Genomic DNA, 13,742 nt, shown 5'->3' with positions numbered 1-13,742 from the left:
ATATGGTTAGCTTGGTTGCATTACAGTAAAGATAAATATTAGGTATACATGGGGAAAAAAAAAATCTCCTTTAGCTGAGCATGAGCTCATATGATATGATAGCAATGTAGGTAGAAGTGCTTTTTTTTTTGCTTATGGAATGCTGGAGTTGTATGTACCATGTCTCAGCACCTGTGTTAGTACATCTCCTGTAAATTTTTGGGATTTAGTAAACCATGACATTTAATAATGATTATATTTGGTTGAAAGGTGAACAATAAAATAATAATAATTCTTTCTGATTTAATAATGACTATTCTTAGTTTAGCCTATATAGTTCAGTATTAATAACTCTGTAACTATAACATGTATTGTATATATTTACCTATTAAATAATTCTGTTAAGATATGTATTGTTTCGTATAAAATATCAAGTGGATGTATAAAAGTTAATAATTTATTCTTTTTAACAGTTTTTATTTAACTCATTTCATCTTCCTTTGCCTAGTTTGTAACATATACAAACACTTACCAAGTGTGATATATTTTCCTTTATATGTATATATATATAGATTATTTACTAAACAAATATTGATTATATTATCTCCTAAGATTAATTTTAGTAGAATTATCTAAAAAGAGTGAATCCATAGTTAGTAAGATTAATTCTGAAAATTGTTTTAAAGTAACTTGAATGTAAATTGTTAAAAATGTTGAACGGGAAATTGAATTAAATCATGAATAACAAATTTATGGGTGTTTTCGTGGTTTTCCCCATGAATGTGTATACGAGCCAGTTTCCCTTAAAAAGTCCTCCACGAAGGCATCCCCCCTTAAGGCAGATAGCCCTCGAATGCTTTGCCGTAATCTAATAAACCAAACCATTTAGATTTATTTTAGATTTTAACATATAACTTGAGTGATTGATTATTACTATCCCTTTAATAACAAATTTAAATAAATTATAGCTTTTCTTACTTTGCTATAAGTAATTATCATTTCTGTAACTTTTTCTTCATTAAGAGACTGTTGGTTTTCACACTTTAAATTCTATAATTTATAATTTAATAACTTGACCTAATGAGACATAAAAAGTATATTTTATAACTCATAATGATAGTGTTCCATTTAAAAACTGTTATTAGAAATGTAGGTACTTTTTCTTTTGTATGGGCACTGCAAAAAACAGTGTTAAAATATATGAAACTTGATGAAGATAGGAACAATGTGATCAGCTAAGTCATCTTGGTTTTATGGGTGAACTGAGCCAAATATTCATGTGTTTATTACACTTTCTTATTCTCATTATTTCCGAAACAACAAAATGTTGTTCAAACCATAAACATCCTTCAAAAAGAAACTGTCACTGCAATTTTTTATATCCTGTATAGAATGGCTTTATACTGACTGCTGTTATAGTACAAAGTCAAAGATCTAGAATATTCGTGACATTGGCACAGGCGTAGCTAGCATAACTGGCGCCCGGGGCACGATATCTTTCTGCCCCCCCCCGATAAACATATAGTACTGTAATATATAGAATATAATCGTAATAAGAATTATAAGACAAGACAAAAATAAAAGATTACAGTACCTAGCTTAAAATATTCTATAAAATATTACGAATAGTCACTGCAAGTACTCGTCTACAAAATACCGTACTGTTTTTCGAGATATATAGGAACACAGGCTCAGATTAGGCTTTAAATTTGAGACAAAAGAATCTTGTCAAAAAACTAAGACTGGAATTGGATTCGGAAATCTGTCTGTCAGTAGAAAAATCGGTCATACGGTCGTCTACACTCATAATTAAGGATAATTATGAGTGTATAAATAAATTAAGGATTATTATTATTGATTATTATTATTGATTATTAATTTAGAGTGTATAATAAATTAAGGATAATTCGGAGTCACGCCGAAATCGAACTGTAAAATAAATATATCACCTGTAAAATCACTACACACATCTTCAAGAATCATATGCAAATTTCAGGAAGTAACCAGATGACACCGATGGTACGTCACAATGACGAGAGTGTAAGAGAGTGATATATAAGGAATACAGGCATAGAAGTAAAATTGTTCGCAGGCGCTTTATAAGCATTTCAGTGCAATAACCGAATAGTTATGACACAAAGGACGCATTTGGATGATTTTTTACGTGTTAGAATTATCGTCCGTCTGGAATGTGGGCGTACACAACTGGAAGTATCAGACGAACTTGGAATTGCCCAGAGTGTCGTCTCCAGGCTCTGGCAACGATTCCAAGATGATGGTAATGTGAGTAGACATTACAGCACAGGTCGCCCCAGAATTACAACGTCGAATGAGGACCGGTATTTGGCAGTTACTGCCAAAAGAAACAGGCGGAGCACAGCCTCAGACCTGTCTCGTCAGCTCTCTTCAGCACTGATACGACAATTTCAAGGCAGACCGTGTACAGACGGTTAGGGCAGATTGGTCTATAGCTCGTAGACCTGTCATATGCGTTCCACTTACTGCAACTCACTGTCGTCTGCGGTTAGCCTTGAGTAGAGAGCATGCATTGTGGACACCGCAATAGTGGGATTGTGTGATGTTTTCCGACGAGTCCAGGTTTAGCTTGCAGTCTGATTCTCGCCGAACTTTCCTATGGAGAGCTCCAGGTACCCGTTACCACCAAGAAAACATCATTGAACGACACCGTTACGGTGATGCAGGAGTGCTCGTTTGGGGTGAAATTATTCTGGGTTCCAGAACTGACCTGCATGTTCAAACCATGACAAGCCAAATCTATTGGGAAGTCATTCTGGAACAACATGTACGTTTGTTTCGGGGCGCCATGGGCGCATAATTTGTGTTTATGGATGACAACGCCCGTCCCCTACATGTCTACCGGAACTTCGGAGAGTATTGCTTTTTGAGTGGTGTAATATTCCCCAAGATCAGATCGATAATTTGATACTCAGCATGCCTAGGCGTTGTACGGACTGTATTTCATTGTCTAGGAGACATACAATGTATTAACAATCATACCAACCATGTAATATTGTTTTTTTGTAAATAGGTTTTTTTTTTTTTTTTTTTTTTTTTTTTTTGTAATTTGCTCCAGGGAGGAAAAATCGCTAATTTTTTTAATAATATCAAACATATAGCATCTTTTTTTGCTCTTTACCTTCTGTTTAATAAATAAGCTTTACAAATAAGTTATATTTGTTTTTCTTCTAACTCTTCCTTTGCCTGATTTTGCATTATCCTTAATTTATGGACATGAGTGTAGAATAAGTTAAAGATGTTATTTATTTTACATCCTTATTACATACTTATTTAAATTTTAAAAAAAACGTACAATTTTTAAACAATTTAAACGTTAATATATATAAGATCGCTATATTTAATAATAATATAACATTATATTATAATAAATGAATAGAATTAATTATTAGGTATATATTTTTCTTGCCTTGGATGAAGCAAATTTGTCAGTTACTTCATCAAAGTCGATCATTTCAAATTTTTCTCTTTCTACACTTAAAAATGCTAGGTCACTTAGGCGATCTTGTCCCATCGTTTATCGTAGTGTCAAAATTAATTTTAATTTGCTGAACGAACTTTCACAGCTAGCTATTGATACTGAAATAGTAAGAAGAATTTGTAGAGCGACTCTCAGGTTTAGAAAAACATCTTTTCCATACGATATTATAAAGGTAAGAAGCTGTAATGGAGTTTTAAATTCAATTTCTTTTCTACTGTGGAGTAACATCTTGCAATCACATATTTCGACATTCGAGTTCTGTTCCATTAAAATCTGTATTATAAACTTCACCCAAATTTTTACAATTTACTTTACCCAAATTTCTTTTCAAGATCGTTATCAACATTACCCTTGTTTAATAAGTTTTCAACGTCCAGTAAAAATCCAAATTTGGAGTTAAGACCACTTAGTCGTGTAAATCGCTTATTTATTTCCTGCTGCAAACGATCAAAAACGCTTTTCATAAGACGAGAAATTTCACTTTCTGCGGAAAGGCCAACGTCTCTAGACAATTCTCCGGGCATTATTCGGCGTTTTCTAACACGTATTGTTGTATCAATACCCCATTTTTCACAAAGAGACTAGCCTTTTCTATTGCATCTTTACAGATCTCGTCTCGAATTTCTGCAAGTTCAGTCGCTAAGGACTCAAGATCATGGAACGCTACTCTTCAATTTGGGATCTTGTAACCTAAGCTGCACACGATCAATTCTCCTCAAGATTTTATGCCAGAAATGGACTAAAGTTATGAAACTAAAATTCAGAATATTTTGCAATAAAAGTTCAGCGTCACTTCTGGTGTCACTTGTGGTAGTACTATCCTCTGCTAATTTTTCTAATAGTTCTACTAATTCTTCCAGTTCTCTAACAATAACGCTAACCGCTTCTGCTTTGGCGCTCCATCGTGTTTCATATTCACGTTTAACAGTTTTCTTTAAAGCATTTTTTAATAATTCCCATCGTAATGTTGAACGTGAGAAAAAGAGATATATGTTTTCAATTATTCCAAAGCATGTTATAACGATTGGATCTTGCTTAGCTGCAGTGACTCCTACTAAATTTAATGAATGGTTATCACTATTTACAAACAATGCTTTATTATTTCTTTCCATAATTGTTTGTTGAACGCCAGATATGCGACCTGACATCACACAGCATTATCATAACACTGTGATATACAATTTGTTAATGAAATCTGATCGGAATTTAATTTTTCTAAAATTATATTTTCAATAGAGGCTGCATCTTTAGCATGTATTTCAATAAATCCTAAAAAAGATTCTTTGATGGAAACTTTTCTGTTTGTAAAATCAATATCTACATACCTAAAGACTTGCGACATTTGTTCTCAATGAGTAATATCAGGAGTCGAATTAACTAAAAGTCAGTAATATTTATTTCTTTTGATGTCACTTATTAGTTGATTTCGAACTATGAATGCCAAAAGATGAATAAATTTATCTTGGATTTGTGGTGATAGGTATGAGACAGCTCTTGGCGTATTTGTGACATTTTTTAGATGAGTAGCTAGCAGTGGATCAAACTGAGCTACAAGTTTAAATAAAAATAATAAGTTTCCGAAATTTGTAACGTCTTGAAGCGCTAGAATTTCAACATGACCACGTAGAGGAAGAATTTGTATAATCAAATACTTCATAAAAGCTAATATCCGTTGCAATATATTTCGCCACTGTTCTTTTTCAGACTGTATATTTGCTTCTGATGATTCATCGATTCCCGTTTTATTAATTAATATTCTTTCCGCTTCTTTCCACGTTGTAAACGCTTTTCGATGAATTTGACTTCTTTCATGGCTAATCAATTTATCATTTTTCCTCCATTTATTAAAACCAGATGCTGTTGCGAAAGATGACTGTGTAGCGGAGTTTGATGTAACAAACAGTAAACAACAAAAGCAGTACGCTGCATTATTTTTTGGTGAATATAATAACCAAGATCGGTTTATTTCAGTTCCTTCTTCTTCATTACCGATTCGTCGAAAAAGAATAAGAATTCTGAAGAGACTAAGAATTAAACTAAACTAATCTTAACTAAAGAGATATAGAAGCTATCAAGATTCTAACGGAATTGGCCCCTTAACGCTAATTGACTGCGAAGTTATCAAGGGCCTAAAGTACGGCCGAGCGTAACAATAGCTAAGAGAGAGTAGTCTAAAAAGGCGGACGCGTGCTAAGCAGAATCTCTGGTATCTCTCTCCCTCAGACAGTAAAACTTCGCGGTTATATACCGCTCTTCCTCATTAGTATTCAGACGTGACTCTAAAACTATGTTCTGGCCGGAAGTGGTAAGTTGAAGATAAGAAGCGATAGGAAAGGAAGTTTAACTCAAAATTTAACTATTAATAAAATTAACATAATATTTACAAGCTAGCTACTGCGGAAATTTGGGGGTTCTAGACTTGAAATAGAAAATTGGGGAGCTTAGGTCAATTACTGTTTAAAAGGATTTATAAGCCTCTGGTATTAATAATCCCTTTGATTTTCCATTGCTATAAAGTATTTGATCTAAGAAATCTTTTTCTAAGAAATCTATTTCAGCACTAGAATATATTGCATATGCTACATAAAAATAAATACACTGTTCTTAAATTTCAATAATCAACTAGCATATAATAATAAAACGTTATAATGCGTATAAGGTAGTTTGGGTGAAGGTAGGCTTTCAACTGATGCAGAAACTTTGGGCCCTAGTCTGGACACCGTCGAGATGGAAGAACGGGTCGTTTTCTGCGATCTACTCGACAGAGAGCGAGTCTGATGTCCGTCAGCTGGATAGCTGCCGTTTAAGTTTCTGACTGTCGTTTTAGAGCTAAAGTGAGGACGGCGGATAGTTTCTGGAAGTGTATTTAATGGATATTTTAATTTCTTAAGATTTGTGAAAAACTCGAGTATTTCGCTATAGAAATAACGCATTTGATGCTGACGATTCTAGATTATTTATGTATTCTACAGTAGCAATTCCTTAATTAAATTTTAGTGAAAATAATATATTTGGTGTTTTCCTATTTCACATATAAAGAAGGAGTGCATACTTTTAATTTAAAATTTTAATTTTTCAACTAATGTATATATCAATGTACTTAATTTCATGTTTGGATGAGTAATTTATAAATTTTGAAATTTTATGTTTTAAATTATAATATATTTTCCTCTACTTTTATTTTAATTTGTAGTGTATAAAAATTTAATACATTAACACGTGCATTAAGGAATATGCAGTATATAATTCAAATTATTCACATCCTAAATTCAATATTAACATTAAATTGCTTTGGGTTAAAAAAATTATTTACGTAGTTTTAACTGTACTGATATGAATGTCAGTTTCCAAAATCTCCTGTATAAAACAAGTTAAATTCCTGTATAATTTTCGGTTAAATTCTTGTAAATATTATAATGCAAGATTTATAATTAGTTATCAGATTTTTTAATGTGGTCTGCTTTTAGATATTACATCAGTTTTGTATTTTTATTCAGATCTTAAAGTGCTGGTTTTATGTAATTACGGCAAAGCCTCGAGGGCTATTTGCCTAAAGTGAGGGTTGCCTTCGTGGAAGACTTTCTAAAGGAAACTAGCTCGTATACACGTAACACATGGGGAAACCACGAAAGCGCCCATGCAGCCAGCCCGTTCGCGGGATTCCAACCTTGCACCGAACTTCCAATGTTCAGGGATTTTACCGCTCGGCCGTTTGTAGGATCGATTTAAAAAGGGTATAAATAAGAATATGTACTGCGATTTCTTTCACTGCATCTGATAATATATTTATCATACAGTTTTATATATATATATATATATATATTTAAAACAGATTTTGCGTGCCTTAACCTCCTATGCTTCTGGAAGTTACCAATGATATGTTGGTAATGAGGCCCATGCAGATAGTCCGTTCGCTGGATTCGAACCTCGGACCGTACTACCAGTGTTTAGAGATTTTACTGCTTGTCCACTAGTGAGATCGATATAAAAAGGGCATAAATAGGAATGCGTACTGCAATTTCCTTACACTGCATATGTTAATATATTTATAATACATTTAGTTACTTAGTTATTTAAAACAGGTTTTGTATGTCTTAAATTTTTATGCTTGTGGAATTTACGAGAAATATGTTTTTAATGAAGCCCATGCAGGAAGCCCGATCGCGGGATTCGAACCTCGGTCCGAACTATCAGTGTTCAGAGATTTTACCGCTCGGCCGCTAGTGGAATCAATTTAAAAAGGGTATAAATAGAAACATGTACTGCAATTTCTTTCACTGCATATGCTGATATATTTATAATACAGTTATACATATGTATATAGTTATTTATTTAAAAAAGGTTTTGTACACCTTAAATTTTTATGCTTTTGGAAGTTACCAGAAATATGTTGGTAATGAGAAATATATTAGTAATGACAGATATATTGATATATTGATTATTAGAGATATGTTGGTAATGCAGCCAACCCGTTCGCGATATTCGGACCTCGGACTGAACTACCAGTGTTCAGCGATTTTACCTCACGGTCGCTGGTGAGATCTATTTAAAAAGGTCATAAATAGGAATATGTACTACAATTTCCTTTCACTGCATATGTTGATATATTTATAATATATTATACAAATTATGAAACAATATTATTAAACAATTATATATTTATAATTGTTTGCCTTAAATTGTTTTGCATCTGGAAGTTACCAGAGATATATTGTTAATAACAGATATATTGGGCTGAGAAATAAATGTCAAGTTGGTGCATTTGAGAGGATACATATGCTATTTGTTCTGGTATTTTCACCAAATAGATAAATTTACATAGCTTTCAACAAAACAAAATCAAATTACGATTCAATCGAAAGTTTGGATTTTCTGGTGTCATCAGCGCTGTAGGTTGGTACCCACGTATCTATAATTGCACCTACTGACACGGAAGAATGCCAGAGTTCATTTATATAAACAGAAAAATCTTTCCATTATCAATATGCAGCTGTTATGCAATTTTCCCTTCCATTTTGTATAATATATATATGTTTATGTGTGTGCATTTATATGCAAGATGATATGTTTTGTGGTTTAACCTATAGTTATTTAATTCTTTTTATTTTCCTTCCCATTACTTTTGTTAAAAATTTCTTATATTTTTACTTACTAGTAAATCGTCTTTTACTGCATCAATCCAAAGTTTTCTGCTTATTGGTATTTTCGGTACATGGTATATTTGTAGCTACGTGATAAGTATAATTCCTGAGTAAATAAAATTATTGATACAATCATGGGCTGCTAAAAATTTAAAAAAAAAAAAAAATTTGATTCAAATTCAATAGAAATATTAAACACGCGTACACGATGCTATATTTTAATGATTTGATTTAGGACACTGTTACATAACTTTTAAGACAAAAAATATTTTAACCATAAAACTGTTAACAAATAGTTTACAAACATGTAACCTTTTAGAAAATTTCCATTTTGCAAAAGATCATACGTAAAATTATGCTTACTCTCTTCACATATCTGCAGTTTTGTGTAAAATATCCATTGACTCTTCCCATTTCTTTTTTCTGTGCTCTTTACTAAATGTTCTATCAAGTTTATCACTTAACAGCTGCAGAGTTTTTCGAAAAATTTCATCATTTACTCCAACAGATTGGTAATTTTTTTTATACCGCCATCCTCATTGAAAAGCACGTGCGAAGCAGCCCTTTTGACAACAAACTACCCCTCTTTCCCTGAGCCTCCAGCAATGTAGAGGTGAGACAGACTGGTTGCTATGCAATAAACGTCACTTCCGCACGGAATCTCCACTTCATTTTCCGCCGACGGAATTTGAAGGGGTCAGACTCGCTCTCCCGTTTGCTGTCGAGTGGAAAGAGAATCCCGACTGGTTTTCCGATATCGATCTCGACAGGTGTCCAGACTAGACCCCTTTATGTTAGCTAAGTACTAAATTCACATTATGATAATTATTTGTTAAACAATAATACAACTACTTTAACAGAATTCCAATTAATTATACTATTACAAAGATAACTTGCAAACAAGCACAAATACTAATAAAGAGTTGCTGAGTATAACATAATATAAAGGATCGATCGAGATCGATATCGGAAAACCAGTTGGGATTCTCTTTCCACTCGACAGCAGAAGGGAGAGCGAGTCTGGCCCCTTCAAAATTCCGTCGGCGGAAAGTGAAGTGGAAATTCCGTGCGGAAGTGACGTTTATTGCATAGCAACCAGTCTATCTCACCTCTACATTGCTCCAGACTCAGGGGAAGGAGGTAGTTTGTTGTCAAAGGGACTGTTTCGTACGTGCTTGTTACTGAGGATGGCGGTAGAAAAAAAATCGTGTTTGAGTAAATAGTGAAATTTTTTGAAAAAATACGCTGTTGGATTTAGTAAAGAGTATGGAAAAAAGAAATGGGGAACGTTAATGGATATTTTAAATGTAGAAAGAAATGGCCTTTTCAAAACTTCAGGTATGTGAAGAAACGTAAACATAATTTTACAATCTTTTACAAAATGATTTACTATGATCTTTTACAAAATGGAAATTTTCTAAAAGGTTACATGTTTGTAAACTATTTGTTAACAGGAATTTTATGATTAAAATACATTATTTTGTCTGAAAAGGATAATGCAACAACGTCGTAAGTCAAATCATTGAAATATAGCACCGCGTACGCGTCTTTAATATTCCTAATGAATTTGAATCAAAAAAAAAATTTTAATTTTTAGCAACCCATGATTATATCAATAATTTTATTTATTCAGGAATTATACCTATCACGTAGGTACAAATATACTATGTATCGTAGATACCAATAAGTAGTGAGTAAAAATATAACAAACATTTAACAAAAGTAATAGGAAGAAAAATTTAAAAAAAAAATAAATAACTATAGGTTAAATCATAAAACATATTATCTTGCACACATACACATATATATATATATATATTACTGAATATATTAACTGAATTACTGAATATATTAACATATGAAGTGAAAGGAAATTTCAATACATATGTGACCCTGTGGTAAAATCGCTGAACACTGGTAGTTCGGTCCGAGGTCCGAATACTAAAGAGATATAGAAGCCCCTTAACGGGTTTGTTGCATTACCAACATATCTCTGATAACCAATATATCTGTCATTACCAACATACTTCTCGTAATTTCCAAAAGCATAAAAAATTAAGGCATACAAAACCTGTTTTAAATAAATAACTATATGAATATATAAATGTATTATAAATATATTAATATATGCAGTGAAAGGAAATTGCAGTACATATTCTTATTTATGCCCTTTTTAAGTTGATCCCACTAATGGCCGAGCGGTAAAATCTCCGAACACTGGTAATGCGGTCCGAGGTTCGAATCCCGCGAACGGGCTGGACGCATGCGCGTAGACAGATATATCATTGATAACTTCCAGAAGCATAGAAGTTTAAGGCACAGAAAATCTGTTTTAAATATATATATATATATAACTGTATAAATATATTAACAGATGCAGTGAAAGGAATTGCAGTACGTATATATTTATACCCTTTTTAAATCGATCCCACCAGCGGCCGGTAAAATCGCTGAACACTAGAAGTTCGGTCCAAGGTTGGAATCCCGCGAACGGGCTGGTTGCATGGACGTTTTCGTTGTTTTCCCCATGTGTTACGTGTATATGAGCTAGTTTCCCTTAGAATGTTCTCCACGAAGGCAACCCTCACTTTAGGCAGATAGCCCTTGTGGCTTTGCCGTAATTACATGAAACTAAAACTAAGCACCTTTTAGATCTGAATAAATATACACAAAACTGATGTAATATCTAAAAGTAGACCACATTAAAAAATCTGATAACTAATTATAAATCTTGCATTATAATATTGACAAAAATTTAACCGAAAATTATACAGGAATTTAACTTGTTTTATACAGGAGATTCTAGAAACTATTGGAAATTGACGATATCGGTACAGTTAAAACTACTTAAATAAATTTTTGAACTCAAAGCAATTTAATGTAAATGTTGAATTTAGGATGTGCATAGTTTGAATTATATACTGAATATTCTTTAATGCATGTCTAATGTATTACATTTTTATACACTACAAATTCAAATAAAAGTAGAAGGAAATACATTATAATTTAAAACATAAAATTTCAAAATTTATAAATTACTCATCAAAACATGAAATTAAGTACATTGATATATACATTAGTTTAAAAATTACAATTTTAAATTAAAAGTATACACCCCTTCTTTATATGTGAAATAGAAAAACACCAAATATATTATTTACACTAAAATTTAATTAAGGCATTGGTAATGTAGAATAAATAAATAATGTAGAATCGTCAGCATCAAATGCGTTATTTCTATAGCGAAATACTCGAGTTTTTCACAAATCTTAAGAAATTAAAATATCTATTACGTACACTTTCAAAAACAATCCGTGACCTCCGCCGTCCTCAGTTTAGCTCTAAAACGACAGTTAGAAACTTAAACGGCAGCTGTCCAGCTGACGGAAAAATTTCCGACGCGTCGATCTCTGTAATGATCGAGACGATGACACCAGACTCGCTCTCTGTCGAGTAGATCGCAAAAAGCGACCCGTTCTTCTATCTCGACGGTGTCCAGACTAGGGCCCAAGATTATACAGAAGAAGTCAATTAAATATGCCTAAGTGCATAATAATGAAGAAAAGTTAGTGAAGGGCTATAATGCTATCGTTATTGTCATGCTTACTAAACAAACATGGCTGACACTTTTAACAGCGAGATTGAGATTAATTGGAAAATTATATTTAAACCACGCTACACATTGAAGAACGGTAGTTAGGACAGAAATAAAAGTAAATGAGTGTACTATATAAGCCTAGCGTGGCTGTTTTCGATTGAACAGATTTGAAGCACTTGTATTTTTAAACTGAAAGTCAACAATAACGATTTCTGGACTTGGAAAAAATTCCTATGCATTCTTCGGTCTCTTTCATAAACACACTAACAGCAACACCACACACCACGTGATTTGCTACGGTGGAGTATCCGTCGACGTTGCGGGTGTGAGAAAAACGGGCACGGAAGGAACGTGCCCGGAACGTGGCGGAACGTGGTTATCACATAACAATTTCAGACGCACTACACTGTTCACTGAAAAATGGAATCGTCAAATTGATGCTAAAAAGTAAAATGCATATCAAAAATTTCTATAGCTATAGTTTCAGCCTCTGAATAAATAATAGTTCAAGGTCGAAGGGTTATAATATGAGACTGTACTATTTGTTATCGTTTTAAAATAAAAAGCGGGAGCTATACATGCATTTCGTTTAAAAAAAAATTCTCTATTTTAGAAGAATAAAGTGGTCAGAAAAAAAGTTTTGTATACGGAGATATTTGATTGACGTACTGCAAGCATAAACATTTATTATACATTTTATCAGACAAATCAAGAAAATAAATAATTAATTATATTACAATAATTATTAATTTTAAGTACATTTTCCAAAAATCGATCAAAATAAAAACTGAAATTTTCCGGAAAATCTTGTTTGGAGACAATTTGGCGCCCCTCTGCGAGCGGCGCCCGGGGCATCATACACCCCTCCCCCCCCGTCGCTACGCCACTGCATTGGCAATTTCAGATTTGATTGGATTTGCTGCATATTAGATCTTAAGTTTAAATCCAATAAGATGTTAATTATAAAATTAAAAATATGAAATGGTGATTTATGAAATAACAAAGTATGTATGACCTAAAGGGAATCAAAATGTACAAAAAAAGAAACTCTCAATATTTAGTTGTTTGCTTTATTAAGCATTTATTTCAATGTAACTTGTTTAATTTTTTGTGCCAACACTTTCTCTTTAATTTTATAAATAGAAATTCTTGCTCAATAGCAAAGTTGCCTGGGATTTACACACACACATAAAAAAAAATAAATAAATAAATAAATAAAAAATAAAATAAAAAAAAAATAGAAAGAAGCAGTGAAATTAGTACAGAAAAAAGGGATTTCTCATAGCTGAAAATTTTGTAAAAATAATCCTGAAATGATGTGTTTTACCAATTACGATACACCAAAATAACGTTTCAATTTTAGACCTTGCCCAGAAAAATGTCTCAGATCTCGCACTTGGTTTGAAGGGATCGCATCTAAATTTCCTTAGAGCTGTAAAATTTATGTACCATTGGTACCATGTGGTCCGGCGATTTCTAAATGGACTGTAACTCTCAATTAAACTAA

At 32.7% G+C, this 13,742-nt stretch overlaps 1 protein-coding gene across 3 annotated transcripts in view; it reads right to left on the bottom strand.

Moving 5' to 3' along the window:
- LOC118204937 (uncharacterized) overlaps positions 1-9,640 on the bottom strand; it is a 111,685-nt gene extending 102,045 nt beyond the window's left edge. For all 3 annotated transcript variants that reach the window (XM_085827219.1, XM_085827222.1, XM_085827221.1), the window contains exon 1: positions 9,001-9,640. The gene's annotated coding sequence lies outside the window, so the exon portion shown is untranslated. The remainder of the gene's footprint in view (positions 1-9,000) is intronic.
- Positions 9,641-13,742: the final 4,102 nt, after the last annotated feature.

This window comes from Stegodyphus dumicola, chromosome 11, assembly GCF_044657685.1.
Source record: "Stegodyphus dumicola isolate Sdum_Otavi_A_Nest chromosome 11, ASM4465768v1".
NCBI classification, from domain to species: Eukaryota; Metazoa; Arthropoda; class Arachnida; order Araneae; family Eresidae; genus Stegodyphus; species Stegodyphus dumicola.
Note: the sequence above shows the minus strand (reverse complement) of the source record. Positions and strands in the feature narration are given on the sequence as shown.